The following is a 15,004-nucleotide window of genomic DNA, read 5'->3' as shown; positions in this document are numbered from 1 at the left end:
TAAATAAATAACCTGTAGAACCTTCAAACAATAGAATATTATTTAGCACCAGAAGAAAATGAGCTCTCTAGCCATAAAATAATATGCAGGAATTTTTTTTTTTATACTGAGTTTCACTCTTGTTGCCCAGGCTGGAGTGCAGTGGAGCCATCTCTCCTCCCTGCAACCTCTGCCTCTCAGGTTCAAGTGATTCTCTTGCCTCAGCCTCCTGAGTAGCTGGGATAACAGGCTTGCACCACCACGCCTGTGTAATTTTTGTATTTTTTCAGTAGAGACGGGGTTCACCATGTTGGCCAGGCTGGTCTCCAAATCCTGAGCTCAGATGATCCACCCGCCTCAGCCTCCCAAAGTGCTGGGATTATAGGCGTGAGCCACCGCGCCTGGCCCAATGTGGAGGAATCTTAAATGCCTATTACTAAGTAAAAGAAGCCAATCTGAAAAGGTTACATGCTGTACAATTACAACTATATGGCATTCTGACAAAAGGCAAAACCATGGAGACTATAGAAGGGTCAGTCGTTGTGAGGAGTTAGAGGAAGGAAGGAATGATTAAATAGGCAGTGTATAGAGGATAATTAGGGCAGTAAAATTATTTTGTATGACAAAGAGTGGTGGATGCACATCATTATACGTTTGTCAAAATCCACAGAATGTGCAATACCAACAACAAACTCTAATGCAGTTCATGGACTGTGAGTGATAATTATGTCAATGTAGGTCCATCCGTTGTAACAAATGTGCCATTCTGTTGCAGGATGTTCACAGTGGGGGAATCTGTTCAAATAAGGAGGAAATGGTACATAGGAAATCTCTATACCTTCCTCTAAATTTTGCTATGAACCAAAACTGCTCTGAAAAATAAAGTTTATGAAAAAGAATCATAGAAAACCTTTAAAACAAGTTCTGTCAATCTCCCATAATATCTAACATCTAGTACAGAGTGGAAAATTCCTACCATACCATATGACTGATCATTCATAGACTCCTACATTAAAAACAAGGCCTCATCCTTCATTGGAACAACTATATTATTTTAATGAGAAAAAATAATTAATCATTCATATTAAAATATTTATCTGGAATAAATGTAAAATGTGTATATCTATTATACATAACAAATAGAACACACATTATGAAGTAATAGTGTTCTTCTGTTACTTTTATCCTATTTTTAAAGAATGAAAGAAATCTTAATATTCGACAGGTACTTCCTGATTTTTCAACCCAAGTTTTTTTTTTTATTTATTTAATTTTTTGAGACAGAGTCTCACTCTGTCACCCAGGCTGGAGTGCAGTGGCGTGATCTTGGCTCACTGCAAGTTTTGCCTCCCAGTCAACCCAAGTTTTAATAAATACAAATATTTTCTTAAGACATTCACCACAGACACTCAGCAAGCACTCACAATGAGGATCTGAGGAGTATCTGGCCTATCTCTAGTCATATTTGGACAAACAGATTAAGGAATACAGGTAGCCCATAACTTGGGGGCATTATAAAAGACTGTCTGTAGCTGGCAGACTATCAAATATTATAGTTAAAGAGAAAATCACTTGGCTTTGGAAGGCAACAATTTAGTTCTAAAATGAATAATGGGCTTTTGAAGAATATGGTAGCTGCCAAAATGCGAACCAAGGAAACAAAATAAAATATGTTGAAAAATGTCTACAATAGAGGTAAGATCATTAGACATTTTTTCTGTCACAATAAATTGGTTTTCCTGTTCTAGGTTTTTGTATAAATGTGGTAACAGTGTGTAGCTTTGTGTGTCAGGCTTATTTTACTTAGGATATTATTTTTGAGCATCATTAATGGCATTGCATGAATCATAGCTTGTTCCTATTTATTGCTGAATAATATTACATTATCTGAAAATCCCAGAGACACCATTTTCCTGTTGATGAAATTTTGGGCTGTCTTCAAATGCTGGCTGTTATTGCAAGGCTATTATAAACATTTGTCTATCATCTTTTCTTTCTTTATTTTGAAGATTGTTGTTACTTCTTGCAATCTATTTTAATTTTATATTTTGAAAATATATTTACATGGTACAAAATTCAAAGATATAAGAAAGGAAAAGTTATAGAAGTACTAGGTTAATCTCATAAACCCTCATTCTATTCCTTGACACCTCTTATAGGCAAGAATTTTCATCATTTATTATTTTGTGTTTCCTTTGAAAAATAAGTAAACGTGTGTATATTCTTCATTTTAAGAAAGAAAAAGTTAGCATATCATATAGATATTTTTGTACCTTGCTTTTAAAATTTCTCTTAATTTCATTTGATAGAGAGATCTTGCTCAAACTCTTTCTGACTGTTTAGTACTTGAACATGTGGATGCACCAAAATTTATCAAAGCAACTTTATATGGATGGCATTTGTCTTTTTCTGATATTTTACTACTGAATGCTTATAGTAATATTAAAATAAATAATATTATGCATAACTTACTTGGATTTTTAGAGGCGTGACTTCACATGAATTTCTATAAGTGGCTATGCTGAGTCAAAGAAGAAAAGCAAACATAGATTATCACATATTTTTAATTCTTTGACAACAAATTGTGATATCAAACTCTTGAGATGCTAAACATAGAGAAAACTGAGGTATAATGCATGATTGTATTATATTTTCTGTCCATTCTTAGTTTATTTAGTATAAAACATAAATGGAGATGATTTTTGGCTTTTCTTAGGCTATAAAAAGCTTGATCAAGTGCTGATTTCAATATGACAACCAGAAAAAGCAAGATTATCTATAAAATAATAACTTTTTTGAACTCATCATAGAATTGAGGTCAAAGGATAGCCAAACATCCATCACTAAAAAGAGCCATTGCTTCCAGAGACAGATGAGACACAAGTTCTGACTTACCTGACAGACAGTGGGTGGAGGAAGCTTCACCCACTCACAGACTTTTTCTTTGAAACTACACTGGATTCTGTCAGGAGAGTTTAGGTGTGAGGTAGGAGACCAGGAAACTTTTTCTCAATGGTACGGTTCTGGAGGAGGGACAACAGTCTCATGTCTGCAGGGGAAGGACAGTAAACTTTATTATTACTAAGACATGAGTGAATACCCAGTTCTAACCCTGGAAGAAAGATAGGATCATCCTTGGCCCAAATCATTGAGCTTCTCTTACCTATAAGCAATGAGAGTTATCACAGAAAATGAACCATCCCTGAGACCCTAGGACCAAATGCCTGCTCAAGGATAACGTTGAACCTGTCCAAGAAATAACATCACTCATCTGTTCCCCACTACGAGGCTAACAAGCTAGAAGTAAAATGCAACAGTGAATACCCAGTTATAACCCTAGAGGAAAGGTAGGATCATCCTTGGCCCAAATCATGAGCTTCTCTTACCTGTAGGCAATGAGAGTTATCACAGAAAATGAACCATCCCTGAGACTCTAAGACCAAATGCCTGCTTAAGGATGAGGTTGGCATTGAATCTGTAAATTACCTTGGGCAGTATGGCCATTTTCACGATATTGATTCTTCCTACCCATGAGCATGGAATGTTCTTCCATTTGTTTGTATCCTCTTTTATTTCATTGAGCAGTGGTTTGTAGTTCTCCTTGAAGAGGTCCTTCACGTCCCTTGTAAGTTGGATTCCTAAGTATTTTATTCTCTTTGAAGCAATTGTGAATAGGAGTTCACTCATGATTTGGCTCTCTGTTTGTCTGTTATTGGTGTATAAGAATGCTTGTGATTTTTGTACATTGATTTTGTATCCTGAAACTTTGCTGAACCAATGACTTTCTTCACAGAATTGGAAAAAACTACTTTAAAGTATATATGGAACCAAAAAAGAGCCTGCATCACCAAGTCAATCCTAAGCCAAAAGAACAAAGCTGGAGGCATCACGCTACCTGACTTCAAACTATACTACAAGGCTACAGTAACCAAAACGGCATGATACTGGTACCAAAACAGAGATATAGATCAATGGAACAGAACAGAGCCCTCAGAAATAACGCCACATATCTACAACCATCTGATCTTTGACAAACCTGAGAAAAACAAGCAATGGGGAAAGGATTCCCTATTTAATAAATGGTGCTGGGAAAATTGGCTAGCCATAAGTAGAAAGCTGAAACTGGATCCCTTCCTCACATCTTATACAAAAATTAATTCAAGATGGATTAAAGACTTAAACGTTAGACCTAAAACCATAAAAACCCTAGAAGAAAACCTAGGCATTACCACTCAGGACATAGGCATGGGCAAGGACTTCATGTCTAAAACACCAAAAGCAATGGCAACAAAAGCCAAAATTGACAAGTGGGATCTAATCAAACTAAAGAGCTTCTGCACAGCAAAAGAAACTACCATCAGAGTGAACAGGCAACCTACAAAATGGGAGAAAATTTTCGCAACCTACTCATCTGACAAAGGGCTAATATCCAGAATCTACAAAGAACTCAAACAAATTTACAAGAAAAAAACAAACAACCCCATCAAAAAGTGGGCAAAGGATATGAACAGACACTTTTCAAGAAGACATTTATGCAGCCAAAAGACACATGAAAAAATGCTCATCATCACTGGCCATCAGAGAAATGCAAATCAAAACCACAATGAGATACCATCTCACACCAGTTACAATGGCGATCATTAAAAAGTCAAGAAACAACAGGTGTTGGAGAGGATGTGGAGAAATAGGAACACTTTTACACTGTTGGTGGGACTGTAAACTAGTTCAACCATTGTGGAAGTCAGTGTGGCGATTCCTCAGGGATCTAGAACTAGAAATACCATTTGACCCAGCCATCCCATTACTGGGTATATACCCAAAGGACTATAAATCATGCTGCTATAAAGACACATGCACATGTATGTTTATTGCGGCACTATTCACAGTAGCAAAGACTTGGAACCAAGCCAAATGTCCAACAACGATAGACTGGATTAAGAAAATGTGGCACATACACACCATGGAATACTATACAGCCATAAAAAATGATGAGTTCATGTCCTTTGTAGGGACATGGATGAAATTGGAAATCGTCATTCTCAGTAAACTATCGCAAGGACAAAAACCAAACACCACATGTTCTCACTCATAGATGGGAATTGAACAATGAGAACACATGGACACAGGAAGGGGAACATCACACTCTGGGGACTGTCGTGGGGTGCGGGGAGGGGGGAGGTATAGCATTAGGAGAGATACCTAATGCTAAATGACGAGTTAATGGGTGCAGCACACCAGCATGGCACATGTATACGTATGTAACTAACCTGCACATTGTGCACATGTACCCTAAAACTTAAAGTATAATAATAATTAAAAAAAAGGAAAAAAAAAAAAAAGGATGAGGTTGAACCTGCCCAAGAAGTAATGTCACTCACCTGTTCCCCACTTCTAGACTAGCAAGCTCTAGAAGTAAAATGCAACAACAATTCACTACTGAGTCACAGGCATGGTGAAAGACCTTCTGTGAAATGCAATTCATTCAGGAAAAGCCAAAATCGAAGAGTGGCACAGGGACAATGAGGATAACCATCCAGTAAAACAATACTTGCCTAAGCAAGAGGTAAAGCCAGAGAAATTTGAAGACTGTGGTGTACTAAGGGTAGCCATAGCAACAAAACATCCTAAACCCAGCTCAGTTTCTGACTAAACTGACTCAAATCCCATAGTAGCAGCTTAGCAAAAGAAGAGGCACAAAAATATACTTGAGTTTTTACAGGTCTATGTACCACGTATGTCATTTAATCAAAATGACAAGACACACAAAGTAAAAGTCTTAAGAGACAAAGCAGGCCCCAGGTTTAGAGATGAATTCCATATTAAAACTATCAGACAGATAATTTAGAATAACTAGGGAAAAGTTTGACAGCATACGTGGGCAGATGTGAAATAGAAACTACTCAAATGGAGACATAAATAGAAAAAGGAGTAGGGGGAAAACAGAGCGTTAAAGAGGTGAGGGATATTATCATGTATCTAGTAAGAATCACTGAAGAAAAGATGGAGATAAGACAAAAGAAAAATTTGAAGATATAAGGGCCTTGAAATAAGTTCTGTTGTTTGATAGTGCAGTATAACAACTATAATTAACAAGAATTATTGTATTTCAAATTAACTGTGAGAGAATATTTGAAATTTTCCTAACATAAAGAAATGATAAATATTTAAAGTGATGGATATCCCAATTACCTTCATTTGGTCATTACACGTTGTATGCATGTATCTAAATATCACACTGTACTCCATAAATATGTCTAACTCTTATATATCAATAAAAAAGACATGAACCTAGAGTTTCCCAAAAATAATCACAGATATCAAGCTATAGACCCAACAAGAGAAATTCAAGAATAAATAAAATTTAAAAACCTAAACATATGAGATTCAAACACCTGAAACCAAGCTAAAAGAAAATATTGAAAGTATTTGGAAGAAAAATATACTTACATACAGAAAATCAAAGTAGAATTCTCTTTAGAAATTACGCAAGCCAAAAGACAATTCAGTGACCTCTTAAAGAGCTAAAAGAATAGTGACAATAAAAAGACACCTCTGAATTCTGTATTCTCTAGTTGGCAAAAGTATCTCTCAACTATAGAGGTGAAATACTTTTCTTTCTGGGAGACAAATGCTGAAAGTTTTCATTATCATCAAAATTGTTTGTAAATGTGATGATTTTAGAAAACATAGGTAAAGTAAAATATATAAAATGGCACAGAATATGGGAGGGAGGAATTGAAAGTATTGTACTGTAATATTCAAAAGTTATATATGAGGTAATATATTAACATTTTATAAGATCTGATCATTGTACTTTGCTTTAATTCATTTATTCAGGCTTTACCATGTATTATTAAGTTAGCTGAATTTTTGCCCCACTCCAGTGTTTCTGTATCTCTAAGCTCCTTTTATCTATTCTTACATGTTTAATTTGCTTGACAAATACAAGTTTATATATTTTTCATGTACAACATGATGCTTAAAATATGTAATATGTTTAATATATATTTATATAACATAATTATATATACACACACATTGTGGAATGGCTAAATCAAGCTAATTAATGCGTTATTAATGCATTACCTCACATAGTTATTATTTTTTGTGATGAATCATAGAAGTAGAGAGTAGAATAGTGGTTTTCAGAGGCTGGATGTTGGGGGGAAGGGGGCATTTGGAGAGATGTTGATCTAAAGATAGAAAATTTCAGGTAGCTAGGGGAAAAAAAATTCAAGAGACCTGTTGTACAAAGTGGTTACTATACTTAATAAAATATGTTGTATTCTAAAAAATTGCTAATAACAGATTTTAAGTGTTATCATGTCTGAGTTCTTGATATCAATTCTCTTCCTTTAATCAACACACTGATGTCTGATGCCATGATCATTGCTGAGAAAATTCTGACACCTTCATTGCCTACATGCACTTTACCGTCTGGCAAATCTTAGATTCTAGGTATATAGTTGTTGAATAAATGACAAAATAAAAGGTATTTTTAAATATTTATGTATGTATGTATGTATGTATTTATTTGAGACAGAGTCTTGCTCTGTCGCCCAGGCTGGAGGGCAGTGGCGCAATCTCTGCTCACTGCAAGCTCCGCCTCCCAGGTTCGCGCCATTCTCCTGCCTCAGCCTCACGAGTAGCTGGGGCTACAGGTGACCACCACCTCGCCCGGCTAATTTTTTATATGTTTAGTGGGGATAGGGTTTCACCATGTTAGCCAGGATGGTCTTGATCTCCTGACCTTGTGATCCACCCTCCTCGACATCCCAAAGTACTGGGATTACAGGCGTGAGCCACCGCGCCCGGCCTATCTTATTTTTAATAAAGTAGTTTCCATTGCGTTTCTATAGAGTGGCCCTGTTCCTACCACTTTACCTGGAGATTGTTCTTTCGAACCGCACTCTTTAGTCATTGTGTTCTGCATGTTTTCAGAAACCCCACATGCCAGCTCTTAAATCCAACTAAGTAGGTTTGATTCAAGAGAGTCCACTTCAAACCATGGAGCTGATGTAGCATCAGGTTACATTGTCTACTCCTAATGCAAGCACCTAGGTCAAACACATTGAAAACCGAATAGAAAGAATAGAAGCCAAATCTAGGCACTAAGTTCTGCAACAATGTTAGCTTTAATATGTTATTTTTACTCTTTCTCTGGTGCCTAACACAAAGAATGTTAATGGAATGAATGTAATTCTAGATGTCTTAATAAACATAAATGGCTAAAAGGTTTAAAATGGAAATTGCCTGTTTTAGTGCAATCTGGGCTTTAATTGTAAGTTTAAATGCTCTTTCTAAATTATTTGAGAGTATAGTTTTTCATTTACTTTTTGTTATTTACCTGAATTAAGCCCAGGCGCTAAGCTCAGCTGTTTATAAAAGGCAGAATACAAGGTGTATTTGTTATTCACCTTATAACACTCCTTGACAATTGTTTTAAACTTAACAGAAGTTATTAGCATGCTCATTGGATGTGTTATTGGCATGAAAATTGCTTTCTGAAGCACAAAATGCATTGGATTATATCACATGTATTGAAAATGTGTGTAGCCACAGCAGGTGAGGGAAGCAAAGGGGCCACACTTGTAGTTTTAAAAGCTATAAATGCATACCTTTATGGTGGGTAAATTATTTTTGAGAATCAATTTCTTCAAAGAACTACAAAAGTAAGAGATGGATATTGTAAATATCTTGAGAGTTAACTCAAAACTGGCAAGTGAATACTTGGAAAGATTGGAGAAAGGAGAGTCCTCTGGTTCGGTGTTAATAAGGAACAAAAGATAATAATAAGTATTTCCCACAAGCACAGAAAGTCAAGGACAAATGGGGTATTTCCACTTTTCTGGCAAGTAAGTCATGACTGATGAAATTTATTCCCAGTTTCTTTTGTATTAAGATCCATTACTAACCCATGAAGAGGGAACTGGTTTTCTAATTTTCAGGCAGGAGTGAGATGGTTAGGGTCCAATTTAGCAAAAGACAACTATGAGAAGATCTCACAGGGACATAATAGCGAACTTTTTATAAAACCTGTGCTATTTTAGAGTAGGAAATATTGGTTTGGAGGTTACTGATCTCAGTGATTCTCCTACAGGAAGTACCTGGGTATATAGCACATTTTAGATAGAGTTCTGTCTTAGTCTATTTTGTGTGAGTATAACAGAATATCAGAGAGTGAGTAACTTATAAAAAACAGAAATTTATTATCTTACACCTCTGGAGGCTGGGAAGTCCAAGATGAAGGAGCTGGCATCTAGGGAAGCGCTTCTTGCTGTGTTCCCTCATGGCAGAATATGAAAGGGCAAGATGGGTATGAACTTTGTATTCTTATATGGCAGAAGAGCAGAGGAGAGGGAACTCACTTCTGCAAGCCCTTTTTATATCAGCACTAATCCATTTGTGAGGGCAAAACCCTCATTACCTAAACACCTCCCAAAAGGCCCAACCACCTAACACTGTCAGAGATTGCATTTCCAACACATGAATTTTGCGGGAAACTTTCAGACCATAGCAACTCTTGAGTAAAAACTGCCAATAAGTACGAGTTTATATTATAAACCAAAAAACAAAAAAATGTCTGAGACAGGTCTTAATCAATTAAGAAGTTTATTTTTCCAACATTAAGGACATACCTGAAAAAATAAACACGGAATCACAAAAAGAGTCTCTGGTCTGTGCCTTTCTCCAAAGATGATTTTGAGGCTTCAATATTTAAAGACGAAAAGAGTGCTGAAGGAGAAAGAAGGAGCAGGTAGGGGAATATTCAATTACATATTCCTGTCTCACTAAGCAAATCAGCACGTTACACAAAATAAAGTAAACATAGAGTAGCTACTTGTGGAGGTATTTAGCCTTTTGTCCGTAGTTATCTGCTTAGGAACAAAAGGAAGGTCAGCATCTTCCATGATTCATCTTTCAGCTTAACTGTTTTCTTTTGGCATAGTGAATTGGGGGTCCCACATTTTTATTTTTCTTTGACAATATTAATAGGTGGTTCTTCAGTTCCCACCTATTCCTTAGGAAAATAATAAAGATTAATCTCCCAAAATTACCACTGTAGGCATATTCATCAGCAAATCAAGATCTGAGTTGTTTGTAAAGAGTTTTTATTCTAATTACCTTTTTACATGAAGAAGAAACAAGGAAAAAGTGACTTTTATATTTGTTTTTTATTACCGCTGTGAAATATACTACAAATTTGATAACTTAAAACAGCCCAAAATTATTATCTTGCAGTTCTGTATGTGAGAAGTCCAACACAGGTTTCACTGTGGTAAAATCAAGGCATCAGTTTGACTATGTTCCTTTTAGGAGCCTCTAGAAAAGAATATGTTTCATTTGCTTTTCTAGATTGTAGAGGTCAATAACATTCCTTGGCTTATGGCCTTTATTTCCTGTCTTCAAAGTCAGCAACACTGCATCTCTCTGATCATTTTAACATCATATATCTTTCTGACTCTGACTGTAGGTAGAAAAGGTTATTTTAAGGATTTATGTGATTTCATTGGGCCCACCAAAATAATCCAAGAATATCTCCTCAACCCAAGGTCTTTAATTGCACCTGCAAAGTCCCCCTTTTCCATGTAAAGTAACATACTCACAGGTTCCAGGGATTTGAACATGGGCATATTTAGGGGTTCATTTTTCTGCCTACTACAACTTTCCTAAAATTCAATAGCTAATGAAGGTCAGAGCTGAGATAAGAAGTCTCACAATTTCGGGTCACATGTACCCCACTACAAATTATTTAAATCAACTAAAGGAGAAATAATGGTTTAAAATATTACTATTTTATATCCTAGATGGATTATTTTAGAGGAGGAAAAAAAAATCCTTCCCTTGTTATTGGCAAAAGATGTACAAGGTCTTCTACATTTATCTTAACTGAACATTTTGTAATAGTGTAGCCTTCCAGCTGAGAATGTTAGGGACTAATAAATGAGAACACATTTGGAAGTTCTATGCAGGAAATATGCAATCAAAACGAAGCTCAGCAGACAGGAGCCAGCAACATAACAGAGCTTCATATGGCCAGTGGATAATGTAGTTCTGAAGACTTTTGCAGAAAAGAGATATTTTTAAAATAATACTTAAGATTCATTAACATAACTCCTCTTTTATGACTGACAAATCATTACAATCTTGCAAAAAACTGGGGTTTCTTTGTATTTATATTTGCTTGATCTTGTTGAGGAGCTAGGAAATTTCAAGGCAAGGGGGTGCTACTGACACTTGAAATTGTTACTAAAAAGGGAAGAGTAGAAAGCCGAGAAAGAGAATTAAATAAATCAAAGAAACTGAGCCACAGGTGGCCATCTGATCATAACTTACTTATAGAAATCTTGGAGAAGACATTATTATTTCCACAATACATCCAATGTGTGTTTAAACTAATCTAGCTGATAAGAAATAGAGTAATCCTAGATAATAGCTGGGTTGCAAGTATTTGTGCCTTTTATGTTTTGGGCTTTCTGTTTGTTTTTGCCAGGGTTAAATTAATATTCAAGAATCTTCTGGTTGGTATTTGAAAGCAAGTTTATTCTCTCCAACCATACAATAGCTACCTAAAGAATTACTATTGGATAACAAAGCATTTCCTTAATATTTTAATTTGCATTTCCTTTTTATTTTGAGTGATTTCACATTGCCTGGTATTAGCCATTACTTAATTAGGCTGTGTGTGTATGCTTCTACTTTCATTAGTCCATTTTCCCCCTTTTGTTATCTTCTGGATATACAATGGCAAATTAAAGAGATATGTTTTTCAATTTTTTGGAGCTTATATTCTAATGAACAAGACCGAGCAAAAGTAGAAAACCATGGCATAAGGCTATAAAAGAAAACTAATTGTGTTTTGACACAACGATGTGAGCAGAATTTAGTAATAGAAAAGTTACTTCAGAAAGTATTGAAGGTGTTTCAAAAATGTCTTTCGTGTGTTTAAAGGTACAAATATGATCATTAGATATATATGATTTCATACAAAGAGACATTTTGGAATAAATAGAGGCTGCCTTTTTTTTCTTTCATTACCAGAATACTCTATGGCTGGTTGTGTTTTTCAATTTTTATAAGGTACTTTATACTTAGCACCATAACTAGCTTATAATTATGTAGATAATACATAATATCTTCATTTAATATTAAATAAGAATAAGGCACAAAGAGTTTAATAGGTTTGTTCCAATCAAATTAGAGTCTTTTTGTTTGTTTGTTTGTTTTTTTTTTTTTTTTTTGAGACAGAGTCTCTCTCTGTCGCCCAGGCTGGAGTGCAGTGGCTCCATCTGGGCTCACTGCAAGCTCCGCCTCCCGGGTTCACGCCATTCTCCTGCCTCAGCCTCCCGTGCAGCTGGGACTACAGGCATCTGCCACCACGCGCGGCTAATTTTTCGTATTTTTGGTAGAGATGGGTTTTGACCGTGTTAGCCAGGATGGTCTCGATGTCCTGACCTCGTGATCCCGCCACCTCGGCCTCCCAAAGTGCTGGGATTACAGACATGAGCCACCGCACCCGACCTTTTTGAGACAGAATATCTCGCTCTGTCACCTAGGCTGGAGTGCAGTGGCGCGATCTTGGCTCACTGCAGCCTCTGCCTCTCAGGTTCAACCAATTCTTCCGCCTCAGCCTCCCGAATAGCTGGGACTACAGCCACGTGCCTCCTCCTTCCCCCCACCCCCCAGCTAATTTTTTTTGTATTTTTAGTAGATACGGGGTTTCACCATGTTGGCCAGGATGGTCTTGATCTCCTGACCTCATGATCCTCCCGCCTCAGCCTCCCAAAGTGCTGGGATTACAGGCTTGAGCCACCACACCCAGCCTTAGAGCCATGTTTTAACCATGGGCTTTACCCTCCTCAATACAGTTTACTGAGATCACCTGCTGATCTCTTTTTACTTGGCGGTTTATAATTACCACTTGGCAGTGATAATCATAAAAATTTTTTAAATGCCTAAAAATTTAATTAGTTTAACATTAAACATATTGTAATTTTAATTATTTTGTTTTAAAAAATTCTGACTCGGATGCTGTTATTTAACTGTACCTTTAAAGCTGACATAATACACTCTCAAAAATAAGAAAGAACCTATTCATTGAGACTCACATATATTTTTAAGTGAGCTTTCAGATTAATTATATCATAGGTAAAATAAAAGAGAGTGAAAGATTTTCTCTGCCAAATCACCACTTTGGTCTTGTTAAGGAAGAGAAGCAGAAGAGAGAAAAGTAGGAGAATTGAAGAGAGAAAAGTAGGAGAATTGAAGAGAGAAGAAAGACTGAGGAAAGAAGTAGAACAATGAGAATAGAATCTGTAGGATAAACGGCAATGAGTAATGCTCCTTGAGAGATGAGGGGATGGGGAAACATGGTTATGAAAAGATAAAAATGAATTAGAACACAAAATCATCTTCGTCTAACTCTGAACTACTCAAATACATACTTTAGTAGTACGTGGGAGAGTCAGAGGGTGTCGCTATATTTAATGTCATCTATCCTGACTTATTTTCCTTTATATAGATTGTCACTTTCCAGAAACTTAATTTCATTCACCATGTTGATTGTCATGGACTCCATTCCTCTCTATCCCCTTAATTCTGCCAATTTTTGTGACTGAAATTTAATTGCAGATATAGTCACTATGTCATACCACAACAGTTGAGAGAGGCACACACTGTGATTCACTCATTTTGAAGTTTTCTTTGTTTTAAAACTTAGAATTTTTTGAAAATAAAATAAAACAAAAAATGCTTTTAATTGGGGGGACATAGGCAGATAAAACAATATCTAAAAGAAAGAGTGCATTTTCTAGATACATATTTTATTTTTCTCTTTTGTTATTCATATTTGAAATACGTTATTAATATGTATAACATATTAATTGTATTTAGTTAGATTCTAAAGCACAAGGGTTTATATAACTTTATAATGTAACCTAGTATATTTTTTCCTTTTATATTTGGTCCTTGAGCCATATTTAATATCAGGTGTGACAGGGCTACTATGCAAATGTATATTTTATTTCTTTTGTTGCGGAAGAAAAAGCTAAATTAATTTTAATATATCACTTACATTTTGGTTAAGTATTTATAAGACCACATACTTACATTAATTTTAAATTGGTAGCAAATTTAGAACTAAATAAGTACAGTTACAAGAACTAAATAAGTACAATTACAAGAATGCTTCATATGAGAATATATGTGAAAAAAAAATTTTACAAGGACTAATTTTCAAAGTCATCAGCATTACAATAACTGTGTCAACACATTCAGTATGGCAAGAATTTGTTCGCATTGTATCTTGCAGATTGACAGCTGACTTCACCTGATGTCAGGTGAAAACAAAGCACACACAAGAAAAATTGAACAATGTTACATCTTTAGTTTATTGATGCGGCTGGAGAAAAAGGTATTTTCTTGGAAGGAAATGTGCAAAAGGGATCTAAGTGGGAGAGTCTCTGTAATGATAAATGAAATTGCATTGTCTCTATGGCCCGTAAAATTGGATTTTATTTTATTTTAATTGGTTTTTGATTTAAAATTCCTAGCACAAATAAAAATCATAAAAGGAGAAGAAACTTTAAAAGAACAATTTGAGTATCTTTATTATATGAGGTTTGACCTTAGTAGTTCTTTATTGAACTATGTAACCATTTTATCATTATTGGGAAAAGCATATTGAATCTCTAAGATGAAAATATTGTAGGAAAACCGTACAAATTACTTGCTCACCTAACTCAGCTTTAAAATAATGTTTGCATAAAGTGACACTTTCATTCTTGGCTGATATAACTCCTAGAGAGCAAACATTCATATTAACTACTCATCTATGTCATCTATAATTTTGTTTCTTACTGTTAACTAAAAGTGTAACATAATCAGTAATGTTTTAAACTATGTAGTATGCCAGTTAACTGTGAAAAAGATGAATATATATATATATATATATATATATACATATATATACTTTAATAGATTCTGTAGATACTACAAAGTGACAAGTTTCTCAATGGATTTATAA

General features: G+C 35.4%; 1 long non-coding RNA gene across 1 annotated transcript in view; it reads left to right on the top strand.

Annotated features, from left to right (window-relative positions):
• LOC129047963 (uncharacterized) overlaps positions 1 to 5,107 on the top strand; it is a 246,145-nt gene extending 241,038 nt beyond the window's left edge. Inside the window, exon 10 of the long non-coding RNA XR_010136445.1 lies at positions 3,773 to 5,107. This is a non-coding gene — a long non-coding RNA (uncharacterized LOC129047963). The remainder of the gene's footprint in view (positions 1 to 3,772) is intronic.
• The last annotated feature ends 9,897 nt before the right edge of the window (positions 5,108 to 15,004 follow it).

Source organism: Pongo abelii, chromosome 13 (assembly GCF_028885655.2).
Source record: "Pongo abelii isolate AG06213 chromosome 13, NHGRI_mPonAbe1-v2.0_pri, whole genome shotgun sequence".
Classification (NCBI taxonomy): domain Eukaryota; kingdom Metazoa; phylum Chordata; class Mammalia; order Primates; family Hominidae; genus Pongo; species Pongo abelii.
Note: the sequence above shows the minus strand (reverse complement) of the source record. Positions and strands in the feature narration are given on the sequence as shown.